General features: G+C 40.2%; 1 protein-coding gene and 1 long non-coding RNA gene across 2 annotated transcripts in view; one reads left to right on the top strand and one right to left on the bottom strand.

Annotated features, from left to right (window-relative positions):
* LOC125780657 (selection and upkeep of intraepithelial T-cells protein 5-like) overlaps window positions 1-15,387 on the top strand; it is a 472,342-nt gene that overhangs the window by 34,884 nt on the left and 422,071 nt on the right. The window lies entirely within an intron of this gene.
* Window positions 1,650-3,014, bottom strand: LOC125780670 (uncharacterized). The gene is made up of 3 exons (XR_007423942.1): window positions 2,903-3,014; window positions 2,097-2,147; window positions 1,650-1,939 (listed from the first exon to the last, which is right to left on the bottom strand). It is a non-coding gene; the product is annotated as an uncharacterized LOC125780670 (long non-coding RNA).

Here is a 15,387-nt window from a genome sequence, read left to right as displayed (position 1 = left end):
CCAGACAAACTGAGCAATTGTGAGAGAAGAGCCTTGGTGAGAGAGGTAAAGAAGAACCCAAAGATCACTGTGTCTAAGCTCCAGAGATTCAGGAGGGAGATGGAAGAAAATTCCACAAACTCAACTATCACTGCAGCGCTCCAGGCTTTAGTCCAGGCTTTATGACAGAGCGGCCAAACGGAAGCCTCTCCTCAGTGTAAGACATATGAAAGCCCAGAAATATTCTAAAAGAAATCCTCTTCCTGAGTGCTCTAGACCTCAGACTGGGCCGGAGATTCACCTTCCAACAAGACAGTGACCCAAAGCACACAGATAAAATAACAAAAAATTGGCTTCAGGACACCTCTGTGACCATTCTTAACTGGCCCAGCCAGAGCCCTGACCTAAACCCAATAGAGCATCTCTGGAGAGACCTGAAAATGGTTGTTCACCAACGTTCACCCTTCAACGTGACAGACCTGCAGAGGATCTGCGGGAAGAATGGCAGAGGATCCCCATCAAATCCAGCCGTGAAAAACTTGTTGCACCTTTCCAAGAAGCTTCATGGCTGTATAGCTCAAAAGGTGCTTCTACTCAATACTGAGCAAAGGGTCATGACCATGTGATATTTCGGGTTTTTTTTATATAAATTTGCAAAAAAAAATACACATTTCTGTTTTCTATTCATGTTGCTCCATTTTGAAGAATCTCAGCAGACTTTTCAGTTGGGAGTGAAAGTGAAGGCTCCCCAGCTGCTCGTTTATATTGTATATATATATATACAATATATATATATATATATATATTCAATATATATATATATATATATATATATATATATATATATATATACAATATATATATATATATATATATATATATATATATATATATATATATATATATATATATATCCTGTTTAAACAGTATCCAATTGTTTTTTATGCACATTTTCACAAACTGGTGGAAGGAAAAAACTGATTGTTACTTGTGTAAATGATGTGTTCCTTTCAGAACATAACTTTTTAATTTAATTTGTCCACATAACATTAAACGTCTCATTCATACATCATACACACACACACACACACACACACACACACACATACGGGTTTTTAAGTCTTATGAGGACTTTCCCTGCCAAACCAGTTGAAACGTGGTTTAAGGGGACCCACCTTTCCCTTTGCTGTAGAGAGATGCTGGTAAGATTAAAAATATACATTTTCTCTGCAGAATGCAGATATCACCTTAGTTCTTCTCTACACAAACTGGAACTCTTTATATTCCAACCTGACAAAATACTTGCATATGAAGACATGCTGATAATCTCCCGCCTATGGCTAGAAAGAGGTTTGCAAGGACATACCAGTTTTACCAGGACACTTGATTAACAATACACAAAAACTACAATTTCAATGTATTGTTGGGACAGCAATGATTTACTGGTACTTGAATACACACAAATATACACATGACTGCAGGTCCTTGCAAACAATGATATTGGGACATGTTCTACCTGCTTGTGTTCAACAGTACCAGTTTAACATCAGAAACAAATCAGAAATAACATTTCTAGTTACTCTGCTGCAGGAAAAAAAATAAATTACTATTTCCTTGATTATGAAAAGAAGTAAACAGATAAACATAAATGACATGTCCCTAAACAAACAAAAAAAAAGTAAAAAAGAAGAACATGAACTCACATGTCCCTAAACAAAATATATTTAGCTTCACTGCATTTTTCTTTTATTGGTGATTCCTCGATTTCTAACGAAATCTCTTATATTTTGTGCTGTTCGACCGGCAAGCACAGGGTCTTCAGCATCCTTGCACTGCTGACATTCTGCCATGGTTGCCAGATTTCCCTTGGTTATGTGCGGCTTGAAATGCTTCATCACAGCCATCACCTCTTGCTTTGACCACAGCGTTCTTGTCCTCTTCCTGGGGTTTTTAGCACTTGCTGAAATATGATCATTGAATCAAAGAATTGTTTTAATGATAGTAGAAGAACCAAAGACTATTATGAAGGGAAAATAAAAAAAAACACAGTACTACATCTCTACTGTAAGCACAGGAGAAACAAAGATCATTGTTAATATAACTCAAACAAAAAATACCATTAGACCCTCCAGCAGCACTGTTTGAATCCGTCTGGGTCTTCTGTATCTCTATAAAAACAAAAAATATATATAATTAAGGCTGCATTAAAAAATGTGTTAACATGCACTTCAATTACAAATACAGCAGAACATCAGTTTGTCAGTAATCCAATTAATATGTTTACATACACTTGAGTAATCAGATAACGGGGAAACATGCACAGGTCAAAAATCAGATTTTTTGTTGTGTTAACCAGCCAATAACCTCACAGGGTAAAAACAAAATTTAGAGAATACTCAGTTAAAGGGACACTATGTAGGATTTTCTTGATTATTCATATATATATTTTTAAGAGAACATTTTACAACTTCAAAACCACTGTTCCACTCCATTGAGGTGTAATATGCAGAAACAATCCCTCTCATGTCTGATCTGATCTCCACTGTGTTGAAACAAGACTATGTTAATTATTGCCGGGGCTCTCAGAACGTACATAGCCTTGTTTTAACACAGTGCAACCCAGATCAGTCATGAGAGGAATGTTATTCTGCCTATTACACCTCAATGAAGTGGAACAGTGACTTTGAAGTTGTAAATGTACTTCTTAAAAAAATTATGAATAATTAAGAAAATCCTACATAGTGTCCCTTTAATTGAAAAATACAAAGCTAAAATTTTAAAATGTCTAAATCTAAATAGTTTCCCTTTATTCTAAATCTGTTTACTTTTGCTGTTTCTTTTAAATACAGTACTGCATTTATCTACTTCAAGCACAGTAGACAAAAAAAAGTTAATATGTTTCAGTCAAACAAAAAACACCCACCAGCAATGCTGCTTGCATCTGGCTGGGTCTTCTGTGTCTCTAAAAAAACAGAACATTAAATCCTCCTAACTTGTCTTACCACAACTCTATCACAGAGCTCTTTAAAAAGCAACTTTCTAACCATGGTGTGACCATGCACTACTAGTAGTGAACTGATCCAGGAACAGCTGGTTTTATTCTGATTTTCAGGGTATAATAATAATGTGGGTATAAAGGATTTCAATAGGGTAATAATACTTTCTATAGGCACTTCTATAAAGACTTCTATAGAGACTGGTTTTTATCTAGGGGTTTCAGATTAAATGGGACTGAATACCTGCACATACAGTGGTATGAAAAAGTTTGGGCACCCCTGATAATTTTCATGATTTTCCTTTATAAATCATTGGTTGTTCAGATCAGCAATTTTAGTTAAATATATCATATAGCAGACAAATACAGTCATATTTGAGAAGTGAAATGAAGTTTATAAGATTTACAGAAAGTGTGCAATAATTATTTATACAAAATGAGCATAAATGTGGGCACCCTTGTCGTTTTATTGATTTTTAATACCTTTAGCACTAATTATTGGAAAACAAAATTAGTTTTGAAAGCGCATTGACCCTTGACCTACACCTACACAGGTGAATCCAATTATGAGAAAGGGTTAAAGTAGCCAATTGCAAGTTTTTCACCCCTTTGCATCTTTTCTGAAGAGTGGCAACATGAGAGCCTCATAATAACTCTCAAATGACCTGAAAACAAAGATTGTTCAACATTATGGTTTAGGGGAAGATACAAAAAGCTATTTTCGATATTTAAGCTGTCAGTTTCTACTGTGAGGAACATAGTGAAGAAATGGAAGACCACAGACACAGTTCTTATTAAGGCCTGAAGTGGAAGCTAAGAAAAATCTGAGATAGACAGATATGAGGCAGAGGCGAAGGATGGTGAGAACAGGCATAGTTAACCCACAGATCAGCTCCAAAGACCTACAACATAATCTCGCTGCCGATGGTGCCAATGTGCATCATTCAACTATTCAGCGCACTTTAGCTGTATGGGAAAGTAATGCTGAAGAAACTTTTTATGCACACACACCACAAACAGAGTCGCTTGAGGTATCCTAAAGCACATTTGGACAAGCCAGTTTAATTTTGGAATAAGGTGCTGTGGACTAATGAAACCAAAATTCAGTTATTTGCGTGGCAGCATTCCAAGAAAAACATTAGCTACCCACAGTAACATTTGGTGGCGGTTCCATCATGCTTTGGGGCTGTGTGGCCATTGCAGGTACTGGGAGTCTTGTTAAAGTTGAGGGCCAGTCAATATCAGCAGATTCTTAAGAACAACGTTCAAGAATCAGTGACAAAGTTAATGACCCCAAACATACCCCAAAAACCCAGAAATAGATGGGAAAAAAGCGCTGGAGAGTTCTAAAGTGGCCAGCAATGAGTCTGAATCTAAATCCCATTGAACACCTTTGAAGAGATCTTAAAATTGCTGTTGGGAGAAGGCGCCCTTCAAATATGAGAGACTTGGAGCAGTTTGCAAAAGAAGAGTGGTCCAAAATTCCAGTTGAGAAGTGTAAGAAGCTTGTTGATGGTTATAGGAAGTGATTGATTTTGGTTATATTTTCCAAAGGGTGTGCAACCAAATATTAATTTGAGGGTGCCAACAATTTTGTCCGGCCCATTTTTTAAGTTTTGTGTGAAATGATGTAAAATTTGCATTTTTTCCCTCTGTTTTTGTGTTGTTCCAATACACAAAGGAAATAAACATGTGTGTGACAAAACATGTGTAATTGCAATAATTTTCTGGGATAAATTCAGGGGCGCCAACACTTTCGGCCATGACTGTATATCAGTGTCATAACATGGTATCATACTATAGTTATCATGACAGGCCTACAGGGCCCAAACATCAAGAATTACAGACACCTTACACATACTCACAGCACATTGTCTTTAACTTACCTCTTCTCCTTTACTTAGAGCCTGTAAATTTTGCGGCTGAGACTGTTGCTGGTCCTTCTTGGCCAGGATTGGGCTGGTTGTGACCAGATTTGTTCTCTCAGTAATGTTCTAAAAAAAAGTAGCATTTGTAAAATTGTATTTATACCCATGGTCTGTTGACAGAATCTGCTAAACATGTTATGATAAAAAGATGAATAAAATTATACCGGTTTCATCTCTATAACAGGAGGCAGGGCAGGCACTATGACACTGTTAGAAGCTTCTTGTGCAGGAACAGCCTAACAGTGTCAGAAACAATATTTTACATTGCCATCATTGCTTGGTATCAATTCTATGTAGTTCTTTGTTGTTAATAAAATGAAATGTTGTAATAAAATAATGAACAAAACTGTTCAGGACATGCACTATAGCTTGTGAAACAGAAGTCCCTCGAGACCACACTTTTGTCATATGCTACACACATAGGCTGATATAAATATTCACTGAAAAATATCTGCAGAGATATCTGCAGAGCCCCTGTAAAGCATAGTGACCTTATAAAACAGGTCTGGTCACACACACACCCAGTAACACACAAACTCCCAGTAAACAATGCAGTCCTAGTAAGTACTTAAGTCCTCATGTAGAATGTTTCTGTCACACATGTTGATACACACAGACACTAACTGTGACTGCAAATCTGATGCATGTCCTTGTTGAACACACTTTACTCACAAGACAGGTCTAAGACATCCACAGCTTAAATACACAGACTAGCTAAATTCAGTTAAAATGGGTGCCAGTTATTCTAAATAAATTATGTTCACACTTCCCAACGTACCTCAGATATTGTGTTGGATGTCTGCTCTTGGGGATGCAGTTGGTCTCTTTCATTGACTTTCTGAAAATGTAAGTATTCAGGCTTCAGACAAAAACAAAATCAATCAGAGCAAAATGCAATTATTACATTACATCTACATTTTTTAACTTTTCAATGTACATTATTCTGAAAATACCTTGCATCTCGATGGCCACTCAGAGTCACCGTAATTGTATGTAATCTCTTCTCCAGGATTTATGCTTCTTGTTGCAAATAAACACAGATGGGGTTTCCCCCTGTTGTGATTGTTCTCATTTTGCTGTTTGGGTTAAGATGATCATCATTTACAAGTCTCCCCAGAGAGCCATCATCCAGAGAAGCATCAACACTGAAAATATGAATTAGAACAGATTAATTTAGCATTAGAACAAAACACTTTCCATGTTCTTAGTTCTTATACAAAAAAAATTCATACCAAAAGAGCTTTCCATTGTAGCGGAATTCAAACATGAATACTTTCAGTGCATCATGATATAATTTCTGTCTGTTTTCAGATTCATGTTTGCTTATCAGGTCCCCTCTGTATTCAAATAAGAAATCTCCCTTATCAAAATGGACACAGCTGAATACCCCACGGCCTACAAAAAAGAGAACATGATAGGCTAAGATTTTACAGTCCTGAAAGTTTGTGTTGCTAATTGCATATTTATTGACAAACTTTAAGTTCATACCTTTTTCTGAATTTATATATTTTACATCAAACCCGTCTTTGTCTTTACAAACAGATGTAAAATATGCTGCCTCCTCTTTTGGTTTTACTTTTTTCCTTCGCAGGTTCATTGCTGCCATCCTACATAATGGTTCTCCTGTTCCTAACAAAAACATTTTATGTTATTTTTTAGCATAATTTTTTAATTAAATTGTTTATTTGATTAACTCTGTTATTAATATTAATTCAATTTTATTAAATGTAGTTTTTAATGTTGTTACAGGTGATGATTGACACTCCTGCATAATGGCAAGATATTAATTGTCTGCAGTGTGCTGACAAGTATTGACCAGAAGAAATCTCATTTCCAGGACAGATGATAAACAATATTTGTTTTTTATTATTTTTGGTAGCATTGATTAGTTATCTACAAGTAAAAACTAGCTCTCACTCAGCCATTGTAAAGACCATGAACAACAGAGAATGTCTCAACTTGCACTCACCTAGCCAGCTTAACCCCCCAAAAACAACAGAACATGGCTGATCTAAAATTCATTTTCACAAACTAGCTAAACCCTATAAACAACAGCTTGTTTAGCTTGATAAAACAACACTGACCTAGTCCAACTGAAATGCATAAACAACAGAGAATAGCTAGCTAGACTTCCACTGACAGCCATTTTTAACCAGCAAAACAAAAGTAAAATGCCTGAACTTTTTTCTTAGCCAAACTAGCAACAGCAAATAGCTAAAGGGACACTTAATCAGTCATTTTAAACATCATAAAAAAGGGAGAGTGCCTAGGACATGTACGAGAGCTTAATAAAAAGAAGTCCCTCGAGACCACATTTTTATTATATACTACACATAGTACACACACGTACTCTCACACGCGCACTCTCACGTGCACATACTCTCACACGCGCACTCTCACGTGCACATACTCTCACACGCGCACTCTCACGCATGCACACTCTCACGCACAAACTTACTTTCACATGGGCGTGCACTTTCACACGCACACCCACACTCTCTCACGCGCACACAGTCTCTCATATGAACACACTCTCACATGCACACACTCTTACGTGCACACACGCACACTCTCACAAGCCCACACACTCTCATATGCGCACACTCATATGCGCACACTCTCACGCACGCACTCACATGCGCACACACTCTGGCGCGCACACACGCGTACACACTCTCACGCGCACACAATCTCACACGTGCACTCTCGCACACACACACACTCTTACCTTCACACACACTCTTTGCACTTTCACACACACACACACCCACACTCTGTCACGCGCACACAGTCTCTCATGTGAACACACTCTCACATGCACACACTCTTATGCGCACACATTCACACTCTCACAAGCCCACACACTCTCATATGCGCACACTCTCACGCACGCACTCACATGCGCACACACTCTGACACGCAAACATGGTCTCACACGCACACACTTTCACACGCGTACACACTCTCACGCGCACACAATCTAACACTTACACTCTCGCACACGCACACACTCTTACCTTCACACACGTGCATACTCTTTTACGTGCGCACACTGTCACACACGCATACTCTCAAATGCACGCGCTATCACGCGTGCCCACTCAGCTGCGCACACTCTCACGCGCACATACTCTCACACGCGCACTCTCATGCGCACACACTCTGAAACACTTACTCTCACACACGCACGCACTCACTTTCACACAGGTACGCACACAGACACACACACTCTCACACACACAGACACACACACACTGACATAAAAACACACACACACACACAAAAACACACACACACACACAAACACTCACACACACGTACTCTCACGTGCATGTTCTCTCATACGCGCACTCTCACACGCACTTACTCTCACGCACGCACTTACTTTCACATGGGCACGCACTTTCACACACACACACACCCACACTCTCACGCGCACACAGTCTCACATGCGCACTCTCGCACATGCACACACTTGCACACACACGCACACTCTCACATGCCCACACACTCTCATATGTGCACACTCTCATATGCGCACACTCTCACGTGCGCACACACTCTCACACACGTGCACACTCTCGCGCACACACTCTCATAAACACGTACTCTCACGTGCACATACTCTCACACGCGCACTCTCACGCATGCACACTCTCGCGCACGCACTTACTTTCACATGGGCATGCACTTTCACACGCACACCCACACACACACACTGACACAAAAACACACACTCACACACACATACTCTCACACGTGCACTCTCACGTGCATGTACTCTCATATGCGCACTCTCACGCATGCACACTCTCACACACACTTACTCTCACGCACTCACTTACTTTCACATGGGCACGCACTTTCACACGCACACCCACACTCTCTCACGCGCACAGTCTCTCATGTGAACACACTCTCATATGCGCACTCTCGCACATGCACACACTTGCGCACACACGCACACTCTCATATGAGCACACTCTCATATGCGCACACTCTCACGCACGCACACACTCTCAAGTGCGCAAATGCTCTCACGTGCGCACACACTCTCACGCGTGCACACTCTCACACAAATGTACTCTCACATGCGCACTCTCACGTGCATGCACTCTCACACGCTCACTCTCACGCAAGCACTTACTTTCACATGGGCGTGCACTTTCACACGCACACACACACTCTCACGCGCACACAGTCTCTCATGTGAACACACTCTCACATGCACACACTCTTACACGCACACTCTCACAAGCCCACACAGTCTCATATGCGCACACTCTCATATGCGCACACTCTCACACGTGCGCGCACACTCTCACGCACGCACTCACATGCGCACACACTCTGACGCGCACACATGGTCTCACGCACACACACGCTATCACACGTGCACACTCCCGCGCGCACATTCTCACGCGAACGTACTCTCACACGCGCACTCTCACGCACACCCACTCTCACACATTTACTCTCACACGCACGCACTCACTTTCACACAGGCACGCACACACACACACATAGGCACACACACATATAGACACACACAGACACACACACGCACACACACTGACACAAAAAACACACACAAAAACACACACACTCACACACACTCACTCACACACACATACTCTCACACGCGCACTCTCACGTGCGTGCACTCTCACACGCACTTACTCTCACGCACGCACTTACTTTCACATGGTCACGCACTTTCACACGCACACCCACACACTCTCACGCGCACACAGTCTCTCATGTGAACACATTCTCACATGCACACCCTCGCACATGCACACACTTGCGCACACACACACACTCTCACACACACGCACGCACTTACTTTCACATGGGCGTGCACTTTCACACGCACACACACACACTCACACACACACACACACACACAGACACACACACACACACACTGACACAAAAACACACACACACACACTGACACAAAAACACACACACATACACACACACTCACACACACATACTCTCACACGCACACTCTCATGTGCATGTACTCTCATACTTGCAGTCTCATGCACGCGCACTCTCACACGCACTTACTCTCACGCACGCACTTACTTTCACATGGGCACGCACTTTCACACGCACACCCACACTCTCTCACACGCACACAGTCTCTCATGTGAACACACTCTAACATGCACACTCTCGCACATGCACACACTTGCGCACACACACACTCTCACTCGCACGCACACTATCGCGCACACACTCTCACACACACGCACGCACTTACTTTCACATGGACGTGCACTTTCACACGCACACCCACACACTCACACACACACACACACACACAGACACAAACACACACACATTGACACAAAAACACACACACACATACACACACACACTGACACAAAAAACACACACACACACACACACACTGACACAAAAACACACACACACTCACACACACATACTCTCACACGCACACTCTCATCTGCATGTACTCTCATACTTGCAGTCTCATGCACGCGCACTCTCACACGCACTTACTCTCACGCACGCACTTACTTTCACATGGGCACGCACTTTCACACGCACACCCACACTCTCTCACACGCACACAGTCTTTCATGTGAACACACTCTCACATGCGCACTCTCGCACATGCACACACTTGCGCACACACGCACACTCTCATATGCGCGCACACTCACGCGCGCACACTCTCGTGCACACACTCTCACACACACGTGCACGCACACTCACACACACAGACACACACTCTCACACACAGACACACCCACACCCACACTCTCACACACACACACACACACTCACACAGTCACACACGCACACACACACACATTCACTTCTTTGGCATCACTCTCACATACAGCTTCTCCTTGTGCAAAGTGCGCTGTATTGTTGACTGATGCACAGTGACACCATCTGCAGCAAGATGATGCTGCAGCTCTTTGGAGGTGGTCTGTGGATTGTCCTTGACTGTTCTCACCATTCTTCTTCTCTGCCTTTCTGATATTTTTCTTGGCCTGCCACTTCTGGGATTAACAAGAACTGTCCCTGTGGTCTTCCATTTCCTTCCTCACAGTGGAAACTGACAGGTTAAATCTCTGAGACAACTTTTTGTATCCTTCCCCTGAACAACTATGTTGAACAGTCTTTGTTTTTAGATCATTTGAGTTGTTTTGATGAGCCCATGATGCCACTCTTCAGAGGAGATTCAAACGGGAGAACAACTTGCAATTGGCCACCTTAAATACCTTTTCTCATGATTGGATACACCTGGCTATGAAGTTCAGCTCAATCTCAATGAGGTTACCAAACCAATTTTGTGCTTCAGTAAGTCAGTAAAAAGTAGTTAGGAGTATTCAAATCAATAAAATGATAAGGGTGCCCATACTTTTGCACCGGTCAAATTTTGGTGTAATGCATATTGCACATTTTCTGTTAGTACAATAAACCTCATTTCAATCCTGAAATATTACTGTGTCCATCAGTTATTAGATTATATCAAACTGAAATAACTGTTGCGAACATCAAAATATTTAGATTTAAAAATGATTAAGATTAATAGGGGTGCCCAAACTTTTTCATATGACTGTAATTAAGGCACCAAGTCTGTTGTCTGGCAGAGTGATTGAAAAGCGGTGCTCTTATGGTGTCCAGCAGTAACACTACAATTCAGACTTCCAGCTCCGACCTGCTCAGAGATTTCTCTCTGCCTCACTCTCGCTCTCTCTGCCTCTGTCTCTCTCTCTCTCTCTCTCTCTCTCTCTCTTTCTCTCTCTCTGCCTGATTAATCACACGCAGTTAATCACGTAATTTTGTTGGGATTAATTGGATTAAATTTTTTAATCGATTGACACCACTATTCATAACGCTAAGAGCTTCATTAACTCATACTTTGATTGATCGTTAATTAAAGAGTGTTTCCCAAACCCGTGCGTAATTAAAGTACTACGTAAACTCTCTCGTAAATTAACGAGTAACCCGACCCAGTCGTTATTCTGAAAGAACTTTAAGGGGATTCTGTTTGCAGTTCACACTTATACACAGTTCCCACCAGAGAGAGCATTACAGCACAACACAATATATTTCCCTGCTATTGGGAAAATCCCTGGTACTGAAGATGCAGTGCACGGGACGCCTGCGGTGTCTTTAATCACACCTACACGTATTGTAAAGGGGACTCTGCGGTGAATGTGCAGGTAATATTTAATACTCAGGGACTTTTAACCAATCATTATGGTCGTTCATCTGGGCAAACTCTGGGGTGTGTCAATTTGCAAATAGATTACTAGTCAAAGGTCTGGACACGTCTCATTCAATGTTTTTCTTTATTGTTTCATTTAATTTATTTTCTACATTGTAGATTATATTAAAACATGAAAACTATTAATTGACGCATATGGAATTATCTAGTAAACAAAAAAGTGTATGGCCTACACAATTTCCTGACCTAAACCCAACAGAGATGGTGATTTGGGATGAACTGGAGCTCATTTATATATACAGTGGAGGAAATAAATATTTGATCCCCCACTGACTGAAATTTTAATACAAAAAAATAAATGAAACGTCTCATAATTTTATGCCAGCTTTATTTTAACAGTGCCATATAGCATATCAAAAGAAAAACTGTAGAAAATTACATGAAATGAAAAAACAAATTGCATTTCATTGAGGGAAATAAGTATTTGATCCCCTAGTAAAACATTGACTAATGTTGGCTCTCACAGACCACTGACACACCCTAATCACAGTGAAGTCGTTACCTGGATAAGAGACACCTGTTCCAAGGAGCTGAGTATTGATCTCAAGGCAGCTGGGATCACAGTCTCCAGAAAAAAACATTGATAATACACTGAGACGTAATGGTTTAAAATCCTGCAGTGCACGCAAGGTTCCTCTGCTCAAGAAGGCTCACATCCAGGCCCACCTCAAGTTTGCCAATGAACATATGAATGACTCCGAGAGAGACTGGGAGAAGGTGCTGTGGTCAGATGAGACCAAAATTGAGCTCTTTGGCCTAAACTTAACTTGACGTGTTTGGAGGAAGAAAAATACAGAATATGACCCTAAGAATACCATCCCCACCGTCAAGCATGGTGGTGGAAATATTACGTTTTGGGGGTGTTTTTCTTCTAAGGGCACAGGCCAACTTCACCGCATTGACAGGAAGATGAACGGGGCCATGTATCGCGAAATCCTGGGTGACAACCTCCTTGCCTCCGCCAGGGCACTGAAAATGGGTCGTGGATGGAAACAAAGGAGTGGCTCCATAAGAAGCATATCAAGGTCATGGAATGGACATAGACATAGACAGTCTCCTGACCTCAATCCCATAGAAAATCTATGTAGAGAGTTGAAGCTTCGTGTTTCCAAATGCCAAATTCCAAAGGATGAAATTTAATTTAATCTTTCATCTGTTTAATGATAATAAGGTTATTTAAAATCTTATATTCAGTCACCAAACTAAAGTTCTAGAAAGTGTATTCAGTTGTGGTTTAAGATGTAGAGCTGGTATATCTGGTGGTCTGAAACATTTGGATCTTCTATACTGCAGTCCTCTTTTACATGAATAAAGAAGTCATTCAATTTTAAATAGGCTTAATGTAGAACTGAGTAATATAGTCCCTGATCTCTCCATATGTCCAATAGACCCAAATCTACTGAGATGTTATTCATTAATCTTATCTCCCTGGATTGGATCCTCTTAGTAACAGTAGTGTCCAGTCTATGGTGGAGGACTAAGTTAAAGTCACCTCCACAAATTAATGTTCTCTGGCTCTCGGAAGCAAGTCAATCAAACAATTGAAAAAAAGACATTATTACTATTAGGAGGAACATAAACATTGAACAACTTTATTGCATTTGTTTAAACATTGTATCAATTTACAAATATTTTTTATTTTTTTTCTCTAGTTAGTTTCTAAACATAATTACAACCCCGCTTCTGTTTTACATGCCTTTAAAGGAAGAATAATTTGTTTGTTTATAGCCAAACTTTAGACACTACGTTTGATTGGGGATAATTGTGATTCCTGCAGGAAAATTATTTGTACTTTATCCCTTTTTAACCTCCTCAACACCCTGTCTCTTTTTATAGGGTTATTTAACCCATTTACATTTAATGTAACGTTAATTACTTTTAGATCATAAGACATATCTACTTCCAGTAACAGTGCAAATTCTACCCTGTCAGCTTCACCAGCATAAAAACATAAAATACATTTCCTGAACAAAGAGAAATGAACAGTGACCTCCATCTTCAGGGTGTCATAACACCCCGTTTGGACCCAAATGTAAATAAATTCTGAAGTGTTTAGATAAAAATCTTGACACTTTTTTTCTACTAGACAGGAATTATTAACTGTTTTCTAGTCTTCTAGTGTCAATTTGCTTTATTGACCTTAAGATCAGGCCTACTTGGGTTCTGTAGCAGGACAATGATCTCAATCACACCGGCAAGTCCACCACGTTTTGGAGTGTCTTAGTGAAAGTCGGATTGAGGTGTTGTGGCTGATCTTAAACAGGAAATTTATGCTCAAAAACCCTCCAATGCTTTTTCCAATCTGTATTCACAGTTACAAATCTCTAAGTACGCTTAACACAACCTCTGTCTGATGTGGACTACACTGTTCATATAATTCATATTGCTATCACACAATATGCATTTAATAAGTCTGTTTTAAACATGCTTACAATTTATTAACAAACAACATTACCCACTATCACGATTATTTACAATTTCTTGAATACAGTATGCCAAAATGAAATACCTCATGTTCCAAACCTTAAATACAGTATATAACTAATATAACTACTGCTTCTGCTACAGTAGTAGATGTAAAGCTGTTATTACTAATAATGGCTATGATATGATAAATGGCTATGATAAACTAACCACAGCTGGTTCTGGATCTTAGAATTAGACATAATGCTGTCACTGACATGGACACATTAAAAAGAGGATTGTTTGGACTGAGTGTGACCAGTGTAGCTATTGGAGCAAATAGAGAGAGATAAAGAAAAAGAAAGAAAATATGTCTGGATGGGGCAGAGGAAGAGTTGGTCAGGATAAAGGAGAGGAAGAAATAGGAATGAAAGTATTTACATTCTTTACCCAGGTACAGATAGTAGGGTTTAAAATACTTCTGTAGTTAAATGAACAACTCAGGCTTCCAACTCAAGTACTTCTTTCAAAACTGCTTAAAGTATAAAAGTAAAAGTAAAGGAAAGAAAAAGCTTAGGCCATGCCACAGGAGCCTACATTACACTATCCCCCTCCCCAAAACACATTTTTCTAAAAGCCGTAATGATGATAATGTTATATTAAAATATTAATGTTGATAAATTTGGGATGCACTAGGCTCCCAGTATCAGACACCTGTATACCCATTCACCCATTGAAAAGGAATGTATTTTAGTACAATGTAAATATTTTAAAGAAGCTTAGTTGGGGCATTTTGTTCAAGT

This window comes from Astyanax mexicanus, chromosome 13, assembly GCF_023375975.1.
Source record: "Astyanax mexicanus isolate ESR-SI-001 chromosome 13, AstMex3_surface, whole genome shotgun sequence".
Classification (NCBI taxonomy): domain Eukaryota; kingdom Metazoa; phylum Chordata; class Actinopteri; order Characiformes; family Acestrorhamphidae; genus Astyanax; species Astyanax mexicanus.
The sequence above is the reverse complement of the archived record's forward strand: the minus strand, read 5'-3'. Positions and strand labels throughout refer to the sequence as shown.